Below are 25,592 nucleotides of genomic sequence, written 5' to 3' on the forward strand. Positions count from 1 at the left end.
AAGGATGGGACACTCAAGCAGGAGGATGGGGAAAGGAAAAGCTTCCCGGTGCATTAAGAAGAGAGGTAGGAAGGCCATGACCCAATGAAGAAGAGCTAGAGGTTTTGAAGGAAGGTGAGTCTGCCTAGAATTTTCTTGAGGAAGTCAGAGAGTCATCAAATGGTGTTGGTGGCTAAGCCTGGGCCCCTGACCCAGGAGTGTACGGGTCCTGCTCAGGTTTTATCCAAAGTAGAAGAGAAATCTGCTGAAGTGTTTTAAACAGAGAATGGTATAACTAGATAGGCATATTTAAAACATCATTCCAGGGGCGCCTGGGTGGCTCAGTGGGTTAAACTTCCGACTTCGGCTCAGGTCATGATCTCATGGTCTGTGAGTTCGAGCCCCGCTTCGGGCTCTGGGCTGACAGCTCGGAGCCTGGATCCTGGAGAGGCAGAGAGAGAGGGGGACACAGAATCTGAAGCAGGCTCCAGGCTGAGCCCCATGTGGGGCTCAAACTCATGAACTGCGAGATTGTGACCTGAGCTGAAGTCGGACACTTACCCGACTGAGCCGCCCAGGCGCCCCCGTTGTTTTGTTTTTAAAAACCCGCCTCGTGTCTGTGTGGAGAAGGGACTGAAGAGAAGAGCAGTGTTGTGGAAGGGTCAGCGAAGAACCTTTGCTGGAGACCCACTGAGTGGCAGTGGAGCCCCGATCAGGGTCATGGGCGAATGCAGGGCGCTTACCACCGTGTGGAAGAACGGGGCCTCCTGGGAGGGAGTTCTCAGGACTCTCTGACCCCCCGCCCCTTTGCTCTGGGCCCTTTGACAGTCCTGTGAAGCCTACAGTCTCCTCCATCCATGTGTCAGGGAGACGACGACAACTTACTTTTGCTCTCTTGGTGTTTTCCACTGGCTCCGAAAATTCAACTGACACAAGACGGGTCAACAGGAGAAAAGCACACGCGTTCATTCAATATGAATTTTGTGTGACACGGGAGCCATCAGAAGGGATGGAGACCCAAAGAAGCAGCTCGAATTGAACACTTACATACTGAGGTTGACAAAGGGTAGTAGCTTGTGAAAATGTGGCAAGGAAGGGGGCTGGGCCGGGGCAGTTCCTAGTGGGGAAGGAGCTCCGAAGATAAGGCTGAGTTGTTTGTGTGGTTTCTCTTGACTTCGGCTTTTGGTCCCTGGTGACAAAAGTGTTACTTTTCTCCTGGTACAGGCAGGACCTCTTCCATTTCGGAGGAAGAAAAGGGGGAAGTCAGACACTCCTTCTTCTTAAAAAAAAAAAAAAAAAATTAAGGTTGATTTTTGAGAGAGAGAGACAGAGACAGAGCACCAGCAGGGGAGGGGCAGGGAGAGAGGGAGACACAGAATCCAAAGCAGGCTCCAGGCTCCGAGCTGTCAGCCCAGAGCTCGACGTGGAGCTCGAACTCACAAACTTCAAGATCACGACCTGAGCGCAAGTCGGATGCTTAACCGGCTGAGCCACCCAGGCGCCCCCAGAGACTCCTTCTTGCACTTCTGAAGTGCCTTGAGCTAAAAACAAGCCTTATACCAAAGCTGCATATTTTGGAGTGACTTATTCTGCCAACCTTTGCATACATAAAATGAGATGTATGGGATGACCGAGAAACCAATTATATCGAAATGCAGTTATCAGAATATTAAGAACAAATTTTCATAGAGCAAAATATGTCTTTATTAACGTATTAAGTGACAAGATCCAGCAGTCTAATAACTACCGTAATGTCGAAATGGGGATGAGCATATATAATATTTCAAGATATCTGCAACAGCTCTGATGTGAAAATATCGGTGACTTGGTGACTGCCACAGCCCGGGTTCCCTCAAAGGCAGAATCTAAGCTGGAGACTGGCATTCAGGAGGGTCACTAGTGAGTGCACCTGGGGTGGAGGGGGGAAGGGAAGGGAAGGGAAGAGGAGGGAAAGGAAAGGAAAAGGAACGGAGCCCAGAGCTATCTTGAATCAGAGGAGGGGCCAAGCCCTACGTGTCCCAGCATTGATTGATCATTGGATAGAAGCAGTCCCAAGGAATCTGGTGACTCAGGGTGAGGTGACTCCCCACAGCTAAAGCCATCCCCAAGAGGCTGATGGCTGAGGGCACTCTGCCAACAGCTTTCCAAGCACCGGCGGGGGGTGGGGGGGGGCGGAAATCTTCGCTTCTGGGAGAGAATCCGAGCAGCACGTCCTAACGTCCATTGTGCTTTGTGGTCTACGTTCATTCCCGAGGAAAATCATGAATTTCAGTCAAACGTTAGTGAAAATGAACATACCAATTTTTATACCCCTTCCAAGTTCACAGGACCCCACACGAACCACAGGTGAGGACCAATTTCAAATGAGAAGTGAGCCCCGTAGTCAGAGGCACCGGTTAGGCTCCGTTCCGTGAAACAGAGTAAGGCTGTCTTCTGCTGAAGGCAATAAGGAGCCTGTTTTCCAGAGCAAGAATAATGCCCGTTCACGAAGAAAGTCGGACACAAGAGAGTCTCCAGTCCCAGAGAGAAAGACACAGAGATGGATGTAGCTGCCTGAGTTTGTCTCAGAGTTCCAGATTTTAATCCCCCATGACAGCAAATCACACCTCCAGGTCTTGGCGTCCAAGAAAACCCCCGTAGGTTTTTAAGGGCTTACTTTTCTTTTAGAGCAGTTTTTGGTTCACAGCAAAATTGAAAGGAAGGTATTGAGATCTCCCATAAATACCCTGCCCGCCACACGCCCAGCCTCCGCCATTATCAACATCACTCACCAGAGCGGTCCGTTTGTTACAGTTGATGAACCTACGTTGCCAAATCCTAACCACCCAAAGCTCATAGTTTGCATGATGGTTCACGCTTGGGGTTGTACATTCTGTAGACTTGGACAAATGTATAATGACATATATCCGTCATTACGGTGTCATACAGAATGTTTTCAATTCCCTAAAAATCCTCTGTGCTCCCCTGATCATCCCTCCCCACTAACTACTGATCTTTTTACTGTCTTCATAGTTTCGCCTTTTCTGGCATGTCATATAGTTGGAATCACACAGTATGTAGCCTTTCCAGATTGCCTTCTTTCCCTTGGTAGTGTGCATTTAAGATTCCTCCATGTACTGGGGTGCCCCGGGGGCTCCGTCAGCTGAGCATCCGATTTCAGCTCCGGTCATGATCTCCCAGTTTGTGGGTTTGAGCTCCGCATCAGGCTCTGTGCTGACAGCTCAGAGCCTGGAGCCTGCTTCGGATACTGTGTCTCCCTTTCTCTCTGCTCCTCCCCACCCCTGCCCTGTTTGTGCTCTGTCTCTCTCTCTCTCTCTCTCAAAAATAAACATTAAAAAAAATTTTTTAAAGGATTCCTCCACGTGTTTTTTAAAAAAAGTATTTTTTTTTAATGTTTATTTATTTTTGACAGAGACAGATCATGAGCGGGGGAGGGGCAGAGAGAGCGGGAGACACAGAATCCGAAGCAGGTTCCAGGCTCTGAGTTGTCAGCTCAGAGTCCGACAAGGGGCTCGAACTCACAGACAGCAAGGTCATGACCTGGGCCGAATTCGGATGCTTAACCGTCTGAGCCACCCAGGCGCCCCACTCCGTGTGTTTTCAAGGCTTGGTAGCTGCTCTCTTTTTAGCATCCCTGTATCTTTATAACGAATTTTTCCCTCTAGTTTAAGTAGATGTCTGCTGCTTCCAAGGTAAAGTGCCCTGTAGAAGACAAAGAGATACTCTTGACAGCTCCCCACTTTCCCAGTTCTTGGAATCTGCAGGAATTCGGCCCGAGCAACATCTAGCAACAAATGTGGAGTCAGGAATCGGTCAAGCATCGGCCGGCACCCAGGTGTGTCAAGAAGGCTCAGATCTCCACGAAAACATTGGCTTTCTCGTTGGAGGTCCTTGCCGTGTTCTATAACCACTTCCGAAAACAGCTTCGACGTTTTGATGACCGCCATGCTTTAAAACGGGAAGAAAAGTAACCATTATGGTTTCTAATCTGACGGAGCAAGGCAGGCAATCATGAAATGGCATTCATCTAGATAGCAGTCTATGTTTTTAAAATCCAAAGGCTGTCGATAATGTGATCTGTATCCTTTGCTATTATGATGACATATAGCATATAAAACATTAAGCCTGTCTAATATTTAATTCATTTCAATCGTACCAGTCTGTCAAGATACAATAAATCAACAAAGAAGTCTACCAACAGCTCCACCCCCAAATATTCCCTATTGAACAGCCCTTAGCTTTTTCTCTGTATTCATGAAACTTGAAAAATGCCCCTAAATTAGCGTAGCTATTCACACATTATTTCCAGCACCAACAAAGAAATGCCATTGTAACAGTTGCTGAGTACATTTTTATGCAAAATTGATGTTAGTGACAGATTTTCAAGCATGTAATTTGTCTCCACACGTGTGTCATTTTATTTGTAAAAACTCCTGGGGCAAAAACCCAGAGTTTCAAGAAATTTATTTTGTTTCCCGGCAGGTTAGAATTGATGTAAAATAATAGACCGGTAGAATTGTGTGCTGGCCTCTTACATTCAGACTTATGGTATTGTTATAGAGCGGAAATGAAAGACATTTCCTCCCGGATCCCCTTTCTCTCTAGTATGAGGCGAAGCCCCCTCCCCCCACCCCCACCTCTAGGAAGAAGTGAAGAACGGGTATGCCAAATGACACACACTTGGGTCTTCATTTCATTATTTGATGGGATGACGTAACACCTCATAAATGGGATCGAGTTCCTTACGAAAATATCACGCTGCCAACCCACTTCTCCCCCTGCAGCCACCATGACTTTGAAAAGAGACTATTATAAATAAACAGCGGAGTCGCCTGATTGTAGGGTCTGAGGGGGAATACCTTCCATGGCCCGCTTTTAGCCTCCCCCAGCAGACACCCAGTTCCTTCCCAACATTTCAACCCCAGACTCTGTCCTTGGCACCAAAGACCCAATAAGAACTAAATAATGTCCCTTGAGGGACTCACTGTCAAGTATGAAAAAAGATTATTCAGGAAACAAAGGGTTAAAACTTTTCGTGGTTGTGACCGCACAAGGGTGTGGTGTAGGCAGCCTCTGGCCAAAGAGGACAGGGCCGCCATCTTTGGCCAGAGGAATGGGAGAAAGGAGGTGCAGAACCCGAGGGGCATGTAGTTGGTGAAAAAGAAAGCAGGAAGTAGGGCAACAATGAGTTGTCCAACTTCCCTTGATTGTGTACTCTCTCTTGTGAAGAGAACAACAATCCCTCACACCAATCAAAATGTGTTTGCTCCTGAGGCAGCTTTTCTCGGTGTCTTGAGGGGAGCTAGGAGACCAGGGGGTGCTCGGGCCATTTAATTCATGCCTCTGCCAGAGCTTTAGCCAGAGATCTGCAAGTCTACAAGCTCTTTCCTTTTGTGCTGGAAACAAACATGTTGTAAACTTTTGGAAACTTTACATTGCCTGTATACTATATCGTTTACTGATTTCTTCACCGGTCAAATGGGAATAACAACGCTTTCTGCCTCACAGGGTTGTTGTAAAGTTAAAGTTTATAGATACAGATATATAAACTTACAATGGGGCTTGTAGATAGTAAACTCTATTATGTGTTAGCGATTTTGTTATAACTGACTTTAATTTTAGTTTTAAACCATCACAATTACTGTGTGGTGGAATGTTCCATCAGTCTACGTCTGCAGTGAGTGTTGTGTTCGTGTTTGCATTAATTAACACTACAGGGACCGACATTTCTGCACCACGTTCCTTACAGCCCACATAGCGGGTTTTATCACCATTACCGATGCACTAGTTATGCCCACGTCAAAACTCTTCTTCCTTTGCTCTGCTGAAGGTATCGATCTCCAAAGCATATTCTACTGTGGTGCTTTTCAAACTTCTTGTCTATGAAATTAATGTAAAGGGTCTAAACCAGCATTTTGAAAAAAGCGATATAGAAAGGAGAAGTCAGATTGCATCACACGTAGTACGTAAGTTGTGTTTTGTGCAACTTCGGGTTCGTTCCGCGTGTCCGTACATCCAGGGTTGCATTCTCTGTATGGGGTCGCAGTCAAAGAGCTTTGAAAGCCACGGACTCGATGACCTGTTAGTATCTGATATCAGGGCCCGGGTTGGCCTCCTACTCAAGGCAGCACTTTTATTAAGTCCTTTCAACCCCTGGACCTTAATAGCCTCGTCTGTAAAATGAGGGAAGGTCTCTTTCAAACTCTACTTCGTATGTGAAGGAAAAGAAGCCAGACACAAAAAGACAGATATACTGTGTGATTCCACTTATATGAGGTATAAGAGGCAAGACACGTACAACTCATGTAAGTGTACCTAGAATAGGCCAGTTCCTAGAGACGGAGAGTAGACTAGCGGTTCAAGGGGCTCTGACTGAAGACGGGTGGGGCGGTTGTTGTGTAGTGGGTAGAGAATTTCTGTTTGGGATGATAACCAGGCTCTGGAAACGGATTATGGTGACAGTTACTATTACACATGTCCTTTATGTGACTTAATGTACACTTAAAAATGGTAAGTCTTCTGTCATGTGTATTTTACCACAATAAAATAATGTCCGCACACCCTATTCACCCCCTACTTCGTAGAGAAGTGTCCAGAGACAAGTCAAGCTTTCTAAGCCCCATGTTTCTTGTACTCAGGAGACATTGCTCTAAAAGCACCATGATTTATGGAGTTTCTTTTTCCTAGATTTTTAAAGAGTCTTTCCTTGGGCTGCCTGGGTGGTTTAGTCAGTTAAGTTTCCAACTTTGGCTCAGGTCATGATCTCGCAGTTCGTGAGTTAGAACCCAACGTCGGGCTCTGTGCTGGCAGCTCGGAGCCTGGAGGCTGCTTCAGATTCTGTGTCTCCCTCTCTCTCTCTCTCTGCCCCTCCCCCTTTCATGCTCTGTTTCTCACTCTCAAAAATAAATAAATTTAAAAACAAATAAATAAAGGGTCTCTCCTCTCCATCTCTTGTTTGACATTACATCTGCTTTTGTCCCACTCTCATGATGCTTCCCTGCTCCGAGCCCCAATGTCCCCTCTTTCTCTCCTAAAGATCACCCAAGTCCTGCTTTGTTCTCGAGTTTCTACACCAAAGCTTTTCAAATTTCTGATTCAGGGGCAGGGCCCAAGAGTCTGCATTTTTTTTTTAACTAAAATTTTTTAAAAAAATATTTGTTCATTTCTGACAGAGAGAGAGATAGACAGACAGAGTGCAAGCAGGGGAGGGTCAGAGAGAGAGGGAGACACAGAGGCTCCAGGCTCCAGGCTCTGAGCTGTCAGCACAGAGCCTGATATGGGGCTTGAGCTCACGAACTGCAAGATGGTGACCTGAACCGAAGTCAGACGTTCAACAAACGGAGCCACCCAGATGCCCCAAGAGTCTGCATTTCTAACATTCCCCCAGGTGACAGCAGCACGGCTGCCCCGGCTGCACACTCGAGTCACCTGCAGACCTCCCCCCACATACATACAGCCCCCTTCTCAGACCTCAGCTGCCCTTGTTCTTCACACATGGCTTCCACTAGGACCGCTGTGGTCCCCTTGCCTCTCTCCACACACAGTGTGATCCTCCCTGCCTTTGTCGGCTCGTTCCTTCTGCCTGGAACACTCTTCCCTCGGTCACCTGAACGTCTCACCACCTTACTTCCCACCGGTCTTTGCTTCCTTCTCCATGTGGCCTTCCCTGACCATCCTGTTTGACACTCACCCCCAGCATCCCCCCTTTCCGGTTCGCCTTTTCTCTCTTATACTCATCCCCGTCAGCATGCTTTGTATCCCTCTTTTCAGTGGACCCTGGCTCTTTCCCTCCATCAGACTACACGTCCATGACAACGGAGACCTTGGTCTGTTTTTATCCCCCGATCCCTCCCCAGCACCTAGCATGTAGTCCCTGGCACGTAACACGCATTTTTTTTTTTAAGAATTCAATTATTTGTTACCTTTTAACTTCTTTTTTTGTAGGCTCAGCCCCTAAAACCCAAACGCTTGGGTTGTTTTCTCAGCCTTGTCTGTAGGCTGAGCTCGCTTGTAGCCATGTGTGACGGCCAGTGCTGGGCTTTCTGATCTCCTCATTCATTTCTACGCCATCCTTTCTGGTGACTTTGCTCCTGGACCCTTCCTTTTCTGCCTGTGGACAGTGCAGCCTCCTCTGGGAGGAATGAGCCCATTTAAGGTTCTCATCTGCAGTAAGGCGGCTTACTGGGTAGATGGTCTCTAGACCCTGGAGATACTTATTGCGTAATCCCGGCCAGAACAACGTAACAGACCAGACGGGGACTTTGAAAGTCTGAATCTATTGGCCAGCACACAATTCAGAAATACCAGACAGGGCTGGGTGTGAACAAAGGCATTTATCGCTCACAGCTCTGGAAGGCGACATCCCAGGCACGGGCAGATTCCGTGTGTGCTGGGGACCTGCTTCCTGGTTCACAGACAACTGTGTCTCCTCTGGTTCTTCATGGCAGAAGCTGCTAACACAGCTCTCTGGAGTCTCTTGTATAAGGGCTCGGATCCCACTCTTGAGAACCCCTCCCTCATGACCTAATCACCTCCCAAGGCCTTACCTCCTCACAGCCTCATGTTGTGCATTAGGACTCTTACCCAGAAATTTGAGGGGGGCTCGGATACGTGTGGTCCACAACATGACTAACGACTAATGGTTATCGGTATCTTCCCCTATCTCAGTCTGTGATCCGGGGAGAGAATTTTGTCTAGTTGACCAGGAATTCTATAAAACAGGTAGGAGATTCTGGTATAAAGTTTTCTCTTCCTGCTCACTAAGGATCTGTCTCAGGAAGTCGTTTGTGGAGCAAGGACGATTGTGAAATTCTTCCTCTCTCTCCTTTTTAAGGAAACTGGGGAAACCCCTCAGCCCAGTGTGGCCAGGAGGATGGGTCTCTGTTGGGATATTTTCTGGTCTGCTATTCTCCCCTGGTCATTCTTAGTTTCGTGTTACGGACATGATCCAGGCTGGCGTTTCCCACCTGCCGGAGGCCGCCCGTCCCTGCCCGCTCATAGCTCACTCTCTGGGGGGCCTGTGCTCTGAGACGTGCCAGCCGCCCTCCTTCTCTGCCTCGCCCTCAAGCACGTCCTCTGTGGCTCCGCGCTACCCTTGTTGTACTTGGGCTGCTTCTGGCGTTGGGGGTAGGGGTTCACGGTGACTTCCAGACTGGGTACAGAGGAAGTGTTCTCTGCTGGAGGCGGGGGACGGCTGGGGGGCTCAGTCGCTTGAGCAGGACTCTTGATTTCAGTTCCGGTCATGATCTCACAGTTCGTGAGTTCAAACCCCACGTCGGGCTGGGGATCCTCTCTCTCCCTCTCTCTCTGCTCCTCTCCCCTGCTCATGTTTTCTCCCTCTCAAAATAAACTTAAAGCAAAAAATAGAAATGTTCTCTGCTGGACAGGGGAGATGCCTGGGGGGTGGAGGGTCTGAGTGCACTGCACGGATATCTCCTTTAGGAAGGACTAAGTCTCCTTAGGATTTCTTCTCCCAGCTGCTGGGAGATGCTTCAGCTGAAGAGTCCCCGGCCCAAGGTCGTGCCTGCTGGAGGCCCGCGTCCCGTAGCTGACAGACTAGGGGCATGAAGATTCCGCCCTCCAGCCCTTAGTCAAGTCACCACTGAAGGCTCAGCCCATTTTCAAAACTCCCCCCCAGGATCCGCGGAGGCTTTATTTGACACGGAGTCTCACGTGGACTTCTGTCTGCCCCGTGGGCTGAGTCCCCTGCCCTGCCCTCCCACCCTCCACCCTCCATCTCAGAGCTGGCTCCCTGGGGACCTCAGCGCCACATTCCTGCCACTTCACATCGTCCGCCATCTCTCAGCGAGCCTCTGGTGTCTCGTGAGGGATCCTCCTCCCACAACTTCCCCGGCAAGAGTCCTGGGAAACGGAGGGTCTGGGCAGCTACTCCAGAAAGAGACGCGGGCAGAGGGGAAGCAAGGCCAAGTTCAGTGTGGGACCAGGGGCTTGAGCTCTGGGGAGTGGTCTCAGGTGGCAATCCGTGGGCTAGAACCAAGGCAGAGGTGGGGGTGGAAATAGCAATATGAATCTCAGGGCCCGGAAAGACAGGAGGGGAGAGGGTGAGGTAGGAGGGGGACGATTTGGAGTCCAGAGGTCTGGTCAGTGGTTAGATAGAGAGACAACCAATTAGTCAAGTTAGACAACATTTACACACACACACACACACACACACACACACCCTGCTACCTTGGGAGAAAGCAATGAGCTTAAGGAACACTATACATTTGAATTAGTTCCCCTTTCCAAGCCATTACTCTACAGAATGACAGATTAACTTTCTTATTAAAAATTCCCCGATAGATTCCTCAAACTCGTTCTCCATCACACCCATTACATACGGGCGCCACATCTCCAGGAAACCCAGTGGACACACAAGCTATAAATAGGACATCTATATTTATGAGTGCAGGAAAGAAGTGTCGGCCAATGTCAGGAAGCAAGAAGAGGGGTGGGAGGGTCCCGGAGAAGGGGCAGCGAGAGGGGAGTCCTGTGACTCTGCTCAGTTCCCTCAGGCCTAGAAAATTTGCATTTTGTTTAAGTTCAGTAGATGCCGCTGCTCCGGTAGAGAGGAGAAAAATCATCTCGTTTCCTTGGATGCAATCTGTCCCGTTTACGATTCCGAACCGGTAGAATGTTTGCGTATACAATTCTGACGTCCTGTCCTCACGTGTGCATATGCATCCGGAGTGTAGCATTTACAGCAAATCCTAGTGGGGGCCTCTTCAATGGTCACCTGCCCAGGTCATTCTTAGTTCATGCAGTGGCTTGTCATCTACAAGGACCTTGATTTCTCTCTTGCTTGTTTCCTCCCAGGACAAGAGGCTTTTGAGTGAGCCCCACAGTAATGGCCGCCATCATCACCTGCTCTGTCCCCTGTGCTTGTGAGCACTGAGCACCGCATCCAGAAATGCCGTGGTTAGTGCTTTGTCTGCCTCCATGTGTTATAGATGTGTGTTATGTATTATATAATAAAGTATATATGTATATTTATAGACCTTATTATGTATATTGTATATAGATGCCATAGTATTACGAATAATAATATACAGGCAGGAAATAAAGTCAGCCAATCCCTAAAAGGCTGCTGTCTTAGTTTACTAAGGCTGCTGTAACAAATTACCATAGACTGGGTGGCCTTAACAGTAGAATTGTGGCCCAGTAGGGTTTGGCTCCTGGGGAGAGCCCTCTTCCTGGCTTTGTAACGAGCTGCCGTCTCGCTGTGTCCTCGCATGAAGGAGACATAGAAATCTTTTTCTCTTCCTCTTCTTTATTTTTTTTAAGTTTATTTATTCACTTGCTTTTGAGAGAGAGCGTGAGGAGGGGAAGGGCAGAGAGAGAGAGGGAGAGAGGGAATCCCAAGCAGGTTCTGCGCCGACAGCGTGTGGGGCTCGAACTCACGAACCGTGAGATCATGACCTGAGCTGAAATCAAGAGTCAGATGCTCGTCCGACTGAACCACCCCAAGCGCCCCTCTCTCTTCCTCTTCTTGTAAGGCTCCCAATCCTATCGGATTAGGGCTCCCCCTAAGCCCTCGTTTAACCTTAGTACCTCCCAAATGCCCTATTTCCAAGTATAGTCGCTTTGGGGGTTAGAACTTCAACATACAAATTTTGGGAGACACAGTTCAATCCGTAGCAACTGCTAAATGCAAAGGGGCTAAATACCTAGATGTGCCAATAATGGCAAAACGCAAGCACTGTCACATATGTCCGTCTGGTGCAACACCCATTATCCATTAGTCTAATAGTAACATGTTAAAAACAAACAAACAAACACCAAAACCCTTGTGTTTCTTTCTAGAACGACGGGAGATTCTCAGCCACCAAGTAGTTTCCAAAGAAAAAATTTTTTTTTCCTTTTTTGTTTTCCAACTTTCAAAAAAATTTCAGACCTACAGACAAGTGGAAAGAATAATACGCACATTTACATACTTGCCATTTTGGCACATTCCCTCACATCCCAGTCACAGCCTCTCAGCTTGGGATGTAACTCAAAGACCATTTGAGTCACCCATCACCTCTGACACACACTCAGTCTAGACGGGCCATCCGGCCTCCGCTTCTAGATCTCTGGTGATGGGGAACTAGACTCTTTGAGCCAGCCCCTTCTGTTTTTAGAGGCCTCTGCTTGTGTCTGAGTTTATGCTTAGAATAAACTGAGATCTGGCCCTCCGTGGCTTCCTCAGTTGTGCTTTATTTAACACTCTAGCCAGACAGACTAATTCTAGTTCCCTTCTCATGTGACAGCTTGAAAATGTTTGACGGGAGTGGAGCTCCTGGCCTCTTCCTTACTGGGAGGGAAAACGGTCCACCCCGATGCCTTATTTGGAGCCGTAAGGAGTCCTTACTTGCTTGGGTAGGGGGTACACGTATTCACACACCGTCACTCGAAGTTGACTAGACAATGAGGCTTCCTTATCTCCTCTAACGGGTGGGATTTTCCACGTTGGGCCTGCCAGGTAACTGAGTCTCTTTGGGGTATGCAGACATTGGGAGTCTCCAAGACCACCCTCAGTTTCAGTAATTCACCCCAAGATTCACAGAACTTATTGAGCGCTGTTTGACTCACAATTATGGTTCATTACAGCAAAAGGTTACAGAGTAAAGGTGGCCACGGGAAGCAACGCCTTGAAGCCAAGGCCCAGAGCGTTCCAAGCACAAAGCTTCTGGTGTCTTCCCCCCGTAGAGAGTCTGACGGCACTGCCTCCTCCGGGCACCGAAGCGTGACCATAGGCAGAGGGCTGTCGGGCAGGGGAGTTCACTCGCGGCTCGGGGTCCGGAGTTTTCCCTGGGGCTCCGTCGCGCAGCTCTGGTCGACCGCCTGCACGACGTCAGCTTCCGGCCCCTGCAGAGGCTGGGCTGATAGGGTGGCCCAGAGCCCCCTCACGAATCACACTGTTAGAACGGGCGACGACGCTAAGGCTCCCAGATGAACAAAGACACTCTTATCAGGCAGGACATTCCAAGGGCTCAGAGATTATCTCTCAGGACAAAGGCCAGACTTCTTTCCGGGCAGAATTCACTTTCCCACCCAGGGCGGATGAGTCATCTTTCCTGTTTCTTCCCGCCCGTTTCCACCGGTCTGCAGTCCTCTGCCGGCAGGCGTCTGGGCCGGCAGACCCCGCGGTGACACGGTGAATGGGGCTGCCCCGTCCCTGCCTCCGCTTTGGGGTGGCTGACCCCGCCAGGCCTCCCCAAGGGCAGCGTGGCTCGCTCCGACTCACCCCACCGGCTCTGCTGGGCCCGCAGATCCCACCAGTCTAGGCGGCCTTCTCTCCCTGGCTCCCGGCCTAGGCGTCTGCCCTTCAGCCTTGAGGTCGGGTCACCTCACACCTAACCGCAGAGGCCCTACCTTGGCAGGCCCTGAGGCCATCGGTTCTGTCACCTACCTTGTGGTACCCCACAGGAGGCCGTGGGAGCTTCTGGGGCCCTTCCGTGCCCCTCACCAGCCAGCGCAGGCTTGGGAGGGGGCACACTGGCCCCCCCTCTGCCGAACGGTGCCCCCATCTGTCCATCTCCGCTGTGCTGTGGTGTCCCAGGGAGGCCCGTCTGCTTGGCGCTCTCTGCTCAGAAGGACTGGGCCACTGTCCCCTTTGCTTCCCTCTTTCCCCCTCTTCCAGACTGTGCCCCGGGCAGGACAGGCCCCCTTGGTGGTCTTTTTGCCTTCTTGCCTTGGGTTATTTTCCCCACCGCCCACCGCCCACTGGGCCAGAAGGAAGGACTTCCTTTACATGGGGTTTTCCTCTCTCCTCCTGGTCGAGGATTCCCTTGGGCTCTGCTACCTGAGTGGCTGCGGGGGAAGTAGACTTACAACTTAAAAGAAAGAAAACTATTTTCAAAACATTACCTATATTACACCTGTGTAAAGAGCTGGACAGCAGTGAAAGCCTGGGGCCCACAGAGAGCGGGGAAGCCGTCCGCTCTCACCCTCCTTCCCGCCTTCCTCGGGGCTGAAGGGCCCACAGAAGCTGAACAACTTCAAGGGAGTGGGTTTGGAAATGGAAGGGGTTCGCGATTCCCTAGCCTGTCAATTTCCACGGCAGTGCGCATAGCTGCCATTTACGTCAACACGAGATGCCCTGTGTTGTGCTAACGTTAGTCAGTCCTCCCCAAAGGCCGATCATCACCCCCATTTTGCTGACGAGAAAACCGAGGCTCGGGGAAGTCATTTGTCCCACGTCTCACAGCTGGTGAGTGCTGTGTGCAGGGGTTTAAACCCAGCACCATCTGACTGCGGAGATCTGCACTAATTAACCATTCCCCTCAACTGCCTTTCGGTGAGGCTTTTCCCGTTTCTGGCTTCCTCCTTACTGCCTTACGAAGGCATTCGGTGAAGCACAACTTCATGCTTGGTTGCATGCACTGTTTTGCAAACTTCCAAGGATTCCCCTGATGATAGAGTGGTGGCATTTAAAACCCGCTCGGGGGTTGGCAAGCATCCCCCCACATCCTGCTGGGATTACTGAGGGAATCAGCCGCTTGGGACTCCACCTTCCTAATCGGCTCTTAAGGGAACTAGTAATGAACCTAATTGGAAGCATTACTTGATTCCCTGCAGGATTATTTTACATAAACCAGCAGCAGGAAAGGTCAGGATGGCAGGTTGCAGGTAGGACACTGACCTTGTAGCTCAGGAGGAGAGTCTGGGGCACCTTTTAAAAAAAATGTTTATTTATTTTTGAGAGAGAGTGTGTGTGCCTACGCTAGCAGGAGAGGGGCAGAGAAGAGAGAATCCCAGGCAGGCTTCATGCTGTCAGTGCAGAGCCCAATGTGGGGCTCGAACTCATGCACCATGAGATCATGACCTGAGCCGAAATGCAGTCGGACGCTTCACCGACTGAGCCACGCAGGCGGCCCTCGTGTACCTTGCGATAACCTGCTATAGGTGCAAAAGAAATTTATGACTTGGACGTGGGAACTCTGGACACGGGTTTTTCCTTTCAACATTTGATAAGCTAAGTTGTGGGAATTTCTGTGGGTGTTGATTAAAAAAGTGCGGGGCACTTGGCTATGCGACCGTGATCTTGACTGTCCTGGGGCTTCATTCGGTTATTCACTCACCCATTAAAGAGTTGAGCTGGGCCTGAAGGGTTGGGGAGGATTGTGACAGGTGGAGATGTTGGGGCTGGGCACGGGTGGCGTCAACAGTGAGACGAGACCTAAGGATGGGGACATCCGGCTCCTGTTTGGGGCAGGAAGGGTTGTCTCCTGCAGCCAGAATTTCAGAAGGAGGAAAGAGAGAGAGAGATAAAGCCGGAAGACTAGACCAGGATCAAATTGCGTAAAATGATGATTGCTAAGGGCCCAGGAGCAGCGCTCAGTGGGAGCCCCCAGCAGCCCCCAAAGGGCAAAACAGCAGAGGCTCTGAGCGTGGGCGGGAGGCCCTTCCGTCAGCCCCTGCCTCGTGGCGCTCCCACCATGTGAGTCTTGCCGGTCCCTCCTGGTGAGTTTCCACCGTCCACCAGAGGGGTATGTTTGGTCTTCTTCTCCTTCTTTCTCCCCCTTCGTGACGATGTCTTTTCGTTCACTGGTTTGGGTTAACACTTCTGGGGAGGTGATTCTCAGACAGCAATGTTGTGGGGGTCATGGGAGCGGTGGCCAGATGCCCGCCACAAGGGATGACTCAGAAGCACAGGGGGTGACCGGCAGTGGAGGGAGGACAGAAGGACGTGGGTCTTCAAACCGTCCTGGGGTCAGCAGTCTAGGAGGAAGCCAAGCCTGGAGGAGGGTGTGAAGTCACGGGGCGCTACGAGGAGGTGATTCAGGTCCCGAGTTAGGGAGAAGGCACCAAGAGTTGAAATGTAGTAAATGACCAGGTTAAAAGTCTTCGCCAAATAGCCTGCAGCTACTCAAAATCAACTCCCTTAATACCTCGCACATCCGAAGGTCTCTGCCTCTGAGGGATAAGAGGTGCTCAGTTCCTTCTAAGATAGAATTTTCTTAAAGCAGGAACAATACAAACCTGAAACCCATTTTGTCATGGGCTTAAGAAGTCCTTCGTCCAGAAGTTCCGTCTGTGTGAAATCAAATGTGCGAGTGACTGAATTGTTAAGCGAGCTTTTCCTCCCATCGGTATCTAACCCGTGTGTCAGTGCCTCCATGGAGTCTCTGAGCTCCGGGGCCCCTCGCTTCTGACTCGTTCATTCCAGGCGGTGGCCTGAGTAGCAACTTTCTTTCTCTTTTTAAAAATATGGAGACCGGTCTGTTTTCGTTTTTAATATTCTAAATTCATTTCTTGTCCTTTTGGCACAACAGGGCATTTGTATAATAATTTCTTTGTTTCTCTTTAAGAAGCAAGTAGATGTGATGGGTATTTTTTTTTTTTCCCCAGGCCACGCTGACCAGGAGCCTAAACAAATCCACTGACTCAATGTTTTTCGAGCTCACTTTCTTCAGGGTTTGACTGTTCCTTTTTAAGGGCAACAGTCACCATTATTATTATTATTTTAAGAATATAAAGATAAGCCTTAAACTATAAATATCTTTGGGAGGGGGTTCATCAAAAAATGAACATCCCTTTTAAGGCACGAATAAACAACATCTAACAGATCCCTTTCTAAAGGGAAGATTTGAAAGGGGGGGATACCAGCTGGGAAAAGGAGAGAAGGAGTAGAAAGGGAGGCTTATAGCACCTGAGTAGCTCCCAGAAAACTGGGGAACCACAAACCAATCTAGAACCACTTCCCGGTTTTGCTCAGGGCTGTCCGAGTTAAAGATTCACATTAAAATCAGGTGCGTTGCTCTCCGTTTTCCTTTCTTTAAGTTTGAAATACAAGTTGGATATCTTCCCTAAGTGGGATGTCTTTTGTTTTCACTGTTGCACACGGACAAAGCTCTATAAATGGTCTGCCAGTGAATTGGAATAAATTGAGTTTAAACTGATTTTTAGGGATATTATAAAATGTGTTGACTGCTTTGAAAAGAACAAAAGCAACTCTGAACAATGGCTGTTAGAAGCAGCCGAGATGCTGGAAAATTGCTTTATACTATTAAAAAAAAACCACAACACTCATTGACAAAGAAATGTGTCCCTTCAAAAATGGAAACTCTATCATAGATGCAGTGCTATGCACAGCTAGTTGTTCCTAAAATATACTGAACTGTTAGCAAATTCATCAATTAGGGTCCTGTATGTAGCAACATCTGTTTAAAGTGACACTTCTTCTGTTCTTTACTGCGTATTTCATAAGATGCACACTTCTGTCCTTTCATTGCACAAGCATGGAATCAATTACAGTCTTGAAATTCCCCAGCAGAGGTCTAATTTAGGTGACTGCTGAGACAAACGTGCTTCAGAACTCAGCCACAACGGAATCCTGAGTTTGTCACAGAGACTCCTTACAGCGGGATACTATCTCGGGTGATAGGTGCTGGAATGACCCGTATCTCCAGGCAACTGGGGTCTTCTCACAGACCCTAGGCGGAGACTGAGCGGTAACAGAACTGGCACAGTGCGGCTCACCTGACGTTTAACAGAATGTTTGGATTGGCCTGTGTCCAGGGGACCAATGATCCAAACACCTGCTCTGCTAATTCTTGTGGGGCACCTTGGACAGTAAGTAAAATCACCCGTGTAAATAAAGCCTGTTTGTTGACCCTGGCCACAAGTATCTTAAAGCTAATGCCTAAATTCCTCCCTCAAAGGTTCTGATTTAATTGGTCTGGGATGCAGCCTGGACCTGGGATTTTTTACAGGCTCCCGTGTAGTTGAAAGAGGCAGCCAAGGTTGTGAATTTCAAAGGCTGATAGCTTCACAGATCTGGCCGTGACTCCATAGCAGCTGGCAGTTTCTTCTTATGCCTAATGATTCCATTTCAGGTAGCCAGAGAGTGGTGATGTTTTCCTAGGAAATAGATACCCAGATTTGAACCCTCCTTGGCCTCGCTGAAATGTGTATTTGTGAGAGCGGGCTCCCCACTCCTCAGGTGGTTCTGAGATACAGCCAGGCTTGCAGATTCCTGCTTTGGAAGGTCTCTAGACCCAGCCAGGTGACACTCTTTCAACGAGGATAGCTGAAGAAGCTACGTGTGATTATGCATCAAAGCATTTCATTTAAAGATGGAATTTTTAGTAACAATTCGATTATCGTTGCTATGACACATCTAATCGGTTCTGGTTAGACTAGGCTTCTCGGTCTAACTTACAGTACCTGGGAGGTATAACCTAGTACCTCGGCAAATTGTACCGAGGTAAAAGAAAAGTGGCATTATGAATGTATTTGGATTTATGTTTTTAATTTTTTTGTTTTTTTTATATTAAATATAATTTATTGTCGAATCGGTTTCCATACGACACTCAGTGCTCATCCCAACAGGTGCCCTCCTCCATGCCCATCACCCACTTTCGAATGTATTTGGATTTAACAATTTTCTTACCTAAACATCGAAAGTCTGTCACCAGTACCAGAATTTCTTTTCGGTGGTTGTAGGGTGTACTTACTTCGGGTTACTCTAGGCTGCTCTTCTGAGCGCAAGTGTTACTTCCCTGGTTAGAATCCACCCTTTATTATTACTGAGGACTTCCTCCTTGGTGTCTCCCCTACTGGAGAAGTTACTACTTTTTCTCAAGTGAGGCTATACCTCACCTGCTCTTCTGCGCCTTTGGTCCTGACCATTCTTTCGGTGTTGGGGTAGAGGGCCCTTCATGGTCGTTTCATTGTCGCCCCGTCTGCAGTTAGACTTCTCTTTCAGTTAACTCCCTTTTGATTTGTGGCTCAATTTCATTCATAGCCTGCTCTTGGTTAAGACGGTGATTCATTATTGAAGGATTGCAGACTAACTTTACTTCTAAATTTGTTTCCAGATGCTTCTTATGGAAGCAAACCGTGCTTTGGAAAACATCGATTGCTCAAAGTTGTCATTCATTGCTGAGGCTAAGGCTCTTTTGTGGTATGGGTAACAGTCAGGAGCAAAGAACCTTGTGCATAAAACGCACCGTTTGGATGAAGGAATAGCAAATATTTAAGGCCAACAATTTTTTTCTAAGATCGTAAACTTTCTACATCCATTATTCTACATTATATTACCTAGTTCTTCAGTATTCTTTCTTTCTTCCAGTAGACATTTTGTAAGAGCTTGGACAAGATGCAACGGATCTAGATGTCAGGGGGAGGGGGTCAAAGGTGGATAAAATGCAGCCTAACTTGACGATAAGGATCATGTCTTGGATTATGTCTCATGTGTAGAGGATCAATGGATGTTTTTGAATGATGAATGATAAACAGCAAAGCAAGAACATGAAATGGTGAAAAATGGCCACCTCCATTTTGGATGATATCAAGGTTCAGAAAGACCTCTTAAAAATTGAACTTCTGTTTGGGGAAAGATAGAGTAGACTTACTTTTTCCCATTCCTGCCACTAAGTACAACTAAAACCCCTGGATATTACATATAAAATAAACATGAGCCTCTGAAAGGTTGAAAGTAGAAAGTAGACCCAAGGCACAACAAGGTGGTTGGTCACCTGGCTTATCTTTTATCCCATACATTCCATCCCTGGAGGTGAAGAAGCTGGCATCCCAGAAATGCCAATGAGCCCAGACATATAGAGCCCCAATGAAATAAAGCCCCTGCTCTCTTTAGCCAAAAAAAACTAGAAAAGGGGCAAATAGAATTCAGCAACATATTTGATAATTCTATAGCATGGCCAGGTGGGGGTTATCCCAGTGATACAAGGCTGATTCAGTATTTGAAAATTAGGCTACATAATTTATCATATTAATAGACTTATGAAAAAAACACAAATAATCGTATCAATCAATGGATGCAGAAAGATTTTGACAAACTTAACAGCCATGTCATGATTTAAAAAAAAGAAATCAGACATTATACTTACTGGTGAGATCAGGAATTGAGTCAGGGTGTCCACTGTCACCATTCTTATTCAGCATATTACTGGAAGTTCTAGCCAGTGCAGTAAGACAAGAAAAAGAAATAAAAAGCATACAGATGAGAAAGGAAGAAATAAAATGATCCCTATTTGTAGATTACATGATTGTCTACATAGAAAATCCCAAGGAATCTGGGAAAAAACTCCTATAGCTAATAAGTGAGCTCAAAAGAAAAAGAAAAAACCCAGCATACCAGATGGACACACAAATATCAACTATATTTCTATATATTAGCAATGAACATACGGCCACTGAAATTAAAAATGTATTACTCTTTGTAATCATTCAAAAAAAGGAGAACACTCAGATGTAAAAATCGACATGTAAAACATCTACAGGACTTGTAAGGTGACAAGTAAGTAACGTTGATGAACGATATCAAAGAAGATCTCAATAAATGGAAAGAGGTCATAGATTGGAAGACCCAATATAGTAAAGATACCAATTCTCCCAAATTAACATACAGTTTTAATGCGATTCCTATAAAATCTCTGTAAGATTTTTTTTATAGATATGGACAACATTATTCTAAAATTCGTATGGAAAAGCAAAGGAAATACAATAGCTGAAACAATTTGAAAAGGAAGAGTGAAGTGAAAGGAACCAGTCTAACTAGTTTCAAGACTTATTATGTAGCTACTAGTCAAGACTGTATGATACTGTCCGAGGAAATAGAAATGTAGATTGAGAGAACAGAACAGAAAACCCACAGTTCAGCTCACACAGATATGCACAACTGATGTTTTGACACAGGTGCAAAAGAAATTCAATGGAGAAAAGAGTGCCTTCTCAACAAATGGTATTGAGCAGTCCATAGGCAAAAGAGTGAAACCTGACGTGAGACTCATACTTTATACAAAAATTGACTCAAAATGATTCATAGACTTAACTGTAAAACACAAAACTATCAAACTTTTAGTAAAACACAGAGGAGACAATCTTAGTGACCTAAGACTAGGCAAACAGTTCTTAGGCTTGACCCCAAAAGTATGATTTATAGCAGGAAAAACCGATACATTGGACTTCATCACCATTAAAACCTTTTTGCCCTACAAAAGACTCCGTTAAGAGGATGAAAAATCAAGTTCACAAGTGAGAAAAGTTGTTTTCTAACAAGCAGACAAAAACATATTCAGCCTCATTAGCCATTAGGGAAATACAAATGAAAACCACAACAAGGTATTGCCACACTCAAAGTGGCTTAAATAAAAAATAGTGACATTACATGCTGCTGAGAATGAGGACGAGCTGGGCTACCCACACGTTACTGGTGGGAATGTAAAAAGGTGTAGCCACTCTGGAAACAGTTTGATAGGTTCTTTATGTCTGATAGTTCCTACAGGTTACTACCATACAACCTAGCAATGACACCACTGGGCATTAATCCCACAGAAACATGTACACAAATGTTTATAACAGCTCTATTCATCATCTCCAAACGCTGGAAACAACCCAGATGTCCTTCAGTGTATGAACAGTTAAACACACTGTGGAACGCCCATACCGGGCGATATCACCACTCAGCACAAAAGGGAGCAAATTGTTGATGCGTGCAACAATGTGTATGAATCGCTAGGCAACTATGCTTACAGGGAAAAAATGCAATCCCAAAGGGTTAAATACTATATTATTCCATTTAAATAACATTGTTGAAGTGGTAAAATTCTAGAAGCAGAGAATAGTGAGAACAGCGGTCAGCAGGAGTCAAGGAGTTGGGGAATATGAGGGAGTGGACATTGGGATAAAAGGGCAGCTGGAGGGATCTTGACGATGTTAAAAATATTCTGTATCCTGACTGTATCAATGTCAATATCCTGCTTGCCATGCTGCACCCTAGTTTTGCAAGATGTTGTCATTGAAGAAAACTGGACCAAGCGTACATGAGATCACCCTGTATGGTTTCTTACGCATTCATGTGAATCTACAGTTCTTTCAAGATTAAAAAGTTTAATAATCGTAATTAAAAAATCCAAATCTTGGGGTGCCTGGGTGGCTCAGTCGGTTAAGCGTCCAACTTCGGCTCAGGTCACGATCTTACGGTTTGTGGGTTTGAGCCCCGCGTGGGGCTCTGTGCTGACAGCTCAGAGCCTGGAGCCTGCTTCGGATTCTGTGTCTCCCTCTCTCTCTGCCCCTCCCCTGCTCGTGCTCTGTCTCTCTCTTCCTCTCAAAACGGAATAAACGTTAAAAATTTTTTTAAAAAGCTTCACCATTATGGTACGGTAAACTCAAAATGCTTCATGGTGCTTGATGAAGACTTGTCTGGTCTGGCCCAGTGATTCCCGACCCTGGCAGCTTGTGAGAATTATGTATGGAGCTTATAAAGAATACTGATGCCTGAGCATTACTCCAGCTAATTAGATCAGGATCTCTGTGGGGTAACTAGATAATAATTAGTATTTTCTTTGATCACCGGTCACTACAGACCATAGGCTCCATGAAGCCTGTTTTTGCTCTCCATTGTAGGGCTAGTTCCTAACTCAGTGCCTGTCCCCTGGGACATGCTCAGTTCATATATGCAAAATCAGAGGTGCTCGGTACACATGTGGGGTGAGAGGTGCCAGGTACACGTGTACGGGGTGAGAGGTGCTCAGTACTTATATGCGAGGTGGGAGGTGCTCAGAATGTATATGGGAGGTGAGAGGTGCTCAGTACTTATATGCGAGGTGGGAGGTGCTCAGAATGTATATGGGAGGTGAGAGGTGCTCAGTACTTATATGCGAGGTGGGAGGTGCTCAGTACTTACATGCGAGGTGGGAGGTGCTCAGTACATATACACGAGGTGGGAGGTGCTCAGTACTTATATGCGAGGTGGGAGGTGCTCAGTACTTACATGCGAGGTGGGAGGTGCTCAGAATGTATATGGGAGGTGAGAGGTGCTCAGTGTCTGTCCCCTGGGACATGCTCAGTTCATATATGCAAAATCAGAGGTGCTCGGTACACATGTGGGGTGAGAGGTGCCGGGTACACGTGTACGGGGTGAGAGGTGCTCAGTACTTATATGCGAGGTGGGAGGTGCTCAGAATGTATATGGGAGGTGAGAGGTGCTCAGTACTTATATGCGAGGTGGGAGGTGCTCAGAATGTATATGGGAGGTGAGAGGTGCTCAGTACTTATACGCGAGGTGGGAGGTGCTCAGTACTTACATGCGAGGTGGGAGGTGCTCAGTACTTATATGCAAGGTGGGAGGTGCTCAGGACATATATGCAAGGTGGGAGGTGCTTAGTACATACATGCGGGGTGGGAGGTGCTCAGTATGTATATGGGAGGTGAGAGGTGCTCAGTATGTACGTGCAGGATGGGAGGTGCTCAGTACTTATAGGCGAGGTGGGAGGTGCTCAGTACATACATGCGAGGTGGGAGGTACTCAGTACGTATGCGGCCAGGTGGGAGGTGCTCAGTAGGTACATGCGAGGTGGGAGGTGCTCCATATTCATATGCGAGGTAGGAGGTGCTCCGTACCCACATGTAAAGTGAATGAGTAGAGGGCAAGTAGAAGGGTCCTCCTCCCCTCTTTTGCTGCCTCCCTGAACCCATGAAAGAAGAGAAAGAGGGGATAAGGTGCCTTCTCTGGTGTCCTTTTCATCCCTCCAGCGCGTCGTTACAAAATTGCGTTAGAGTCACAGCACTGCTCCAAGAGAGATCCACCCCATATCTGGAAATGATGACGGTGCCTCCTTCTTCACACTCAATCAACAAATTCAATGAAAGTGAGACAGAAGCTGACAAGGAGGCTGAAATGACACATCATCTTACTCATGCAGGAATAACAGAAAACATTTTAAATGCAGCTAAAAAAAAAAATTCAAGTCACTGACAAAGAAATGAAAACAATTTGCTGAGTTTTGTCCTTTACATTTCCCCCTCCCACGAAGCCTCCTCAAGTCCAGACGCGATCATTGATTATGTATGTCCTGCCTCCTTTACCTCTGTGGTCTCCTTAAATGATTCTCCAAACCCAGCCCCTCTCCTGCTCTCTCTCTCAAAAATAAACATTAAAAAAAAAAAAAAAATTATCTGGCCCAAAACATCCACAGAGCTGAAGTTAAGAAACCCTGGTCCAGATCTGGCTGTGCAAGATTTAGTAATTCTTATGTAAGATCTCTCCGGCCATGTCCTGGAGTGTCATAGTGTTTTAGTGTTCCTGGGTGTCAGTTTGACAGAGAGCATGTCTCCTACTTGCTGTGCTGTAAAGGTACCAGGAGAAGAATTTTGATATGCTCCTTTGAAATCTCATAACACATGAGAGGTGCTGTTGAGAAAAAGCCTGTCCTCGATTTGAGACCTCTGAAGACTTCAGGCAGGATCTATGAAATTCAGGTGATCCACCTCCCTAAATCTCCCCTTCTTCAGTGCGGGAGACATATTTTTCTCTTGAGCCTCAAATTGTTCTGGCCATCCGGGACTCGTCTGTAAAGGGGAGTCGGAGGAGGTGAACAAGTACGTTATTTGTTACTTTGTGTACGACAGCTGTTACTGGGATCCTTGCATTCAGAAGGAAGCCGGTTGCTAAATCCAACAATTGTACCATCTAGACATCTTGTGTTTTTCATGATGTGTACCTCTCATTAACTATAAAGCATTTAACAGACATAAGTTCTTATTAAAGACCTAATTAATGCCCATGGTACTGATGGGGAGCAAAGAGGAGGTGGGTCATATTATTCCCGCTTTAAGAGGTGATAATTAAGCCTGGAGTCGCACACTGACTATTTGAAGAGTACATTTTATCTCTCGACAAGGAGCTGCGTCTGTCAGCCGCTGCCGGCACTGACTCATCAGACCCTGATTAGCGTCCAGTCATAAATGTCGAATTTCAAAATCCTTTTTAAATGCACACAGCAGATTGTGAAGGGTGGTTGCTAATCAGAGAGGGACAGCACAGCAAAGACATTTCCATTCCTAGGAGTTTACCCTTTTTAAACAAACATGCAGCAACAGAAAAGTAAAAGGGGGGAAGAGTATAGATTACGGTTCAATAGACACTTATCATGGGCTACGTGCATGGCACCAAGTCCAGGGCTAGATACCGCAGAAGATGAAATATAAATATATATTCTTGATGTGTCATTTACTATGTAAGTTGGAGACTCGAGACAGTCTGTAAAAACAGAGAACTGTAAAAGTCATAATGTAACATGTACACGTGCCAAAGCGTGCCTATAGGAAGCTTCGGTGTCCTGGAAAACAAGAGAGGCTTTTATGAAAAAGGTAGAATTGGGGAGGAGCCTGGAAACAGTAACAGGATGGGTTCAAGTGGACAGAAGGAATCTGGGGAAATAGGATTGACTAGACAAAAGGGTTAGTGAATATAGGTGGGGTCATTCTTTGTACTTTCTGGAAGAGAAAGAAACTTAGCAGCTCTCAAGTGGTCATTTCCTGATGGGTGAACAGAAGGCAAAAAAGCCGGAGGGTAAGGGGACAGAATAAACACGTGTTCAGGAGACAGAGGAGGAAGGCTTCCTGAGTTCCTGTTACACCCGGATCCCTGGCTCCATCTCTGCCTGAATCTCAGATGCAAATAAAATCCAGTAGTTTGTTGACCAATAGCAGAACCTAAGCCTTCACTGTGTCCAGGATTCCCAGCCTTGGGCAAAGGAATGGGGACACAGGCTTGAGACTTCCCGGATCTAAGCCCCAAGGCACCAAACCTTGGCATCAGCTTGGTCATCTGAAGCTGGCTTTTCCTGTCAGCCTTGGTTTGGAAACCAGACTGTGGGGTGGCC

The 25,592-nt window shown here is 47.1% G+C and overlaps 1 long non-coding RNA gene across 1 annotated transcript in view; it reads left to right on the top strand.

The window, feature by feature from the left end:
- Window positions 1-14,554, top strand: part of LOC113596508 (uncharacterized) — a 111,215-nt gene extending 96,661 nt beyond the window's left edge. The window contains exon 7 of the long non-coding RNA XR_008292413.1: window positions 10,795-14,554. This is a non-coding gene — a long non-coding RNA (uncharacterized LOC113596508). The remainder of the gene's footprint in view (window positions 1-10,794) is intronic.
- Window positions 14,555-25,592: the final 11,038 nt, after the last annotated feature.

The sequence above is a fragment of the Acinonyx jubatus genome, chromosome D2 (assembly GCF_027475565.1).
Source record: "Acinonyx jubatus isolate Ajub_Pintada_27869175 chromosome D2, VMU_Ajub_asm_v1.0, whole genome shotgun sequence".
NCBI classification, from domain to species: domain Eukaryota; kingdom Metazoa; phylum Chordata; class Mammalia; order Carnivora; family Felidae; genus Acinonyx; species Acinonyx jubatus.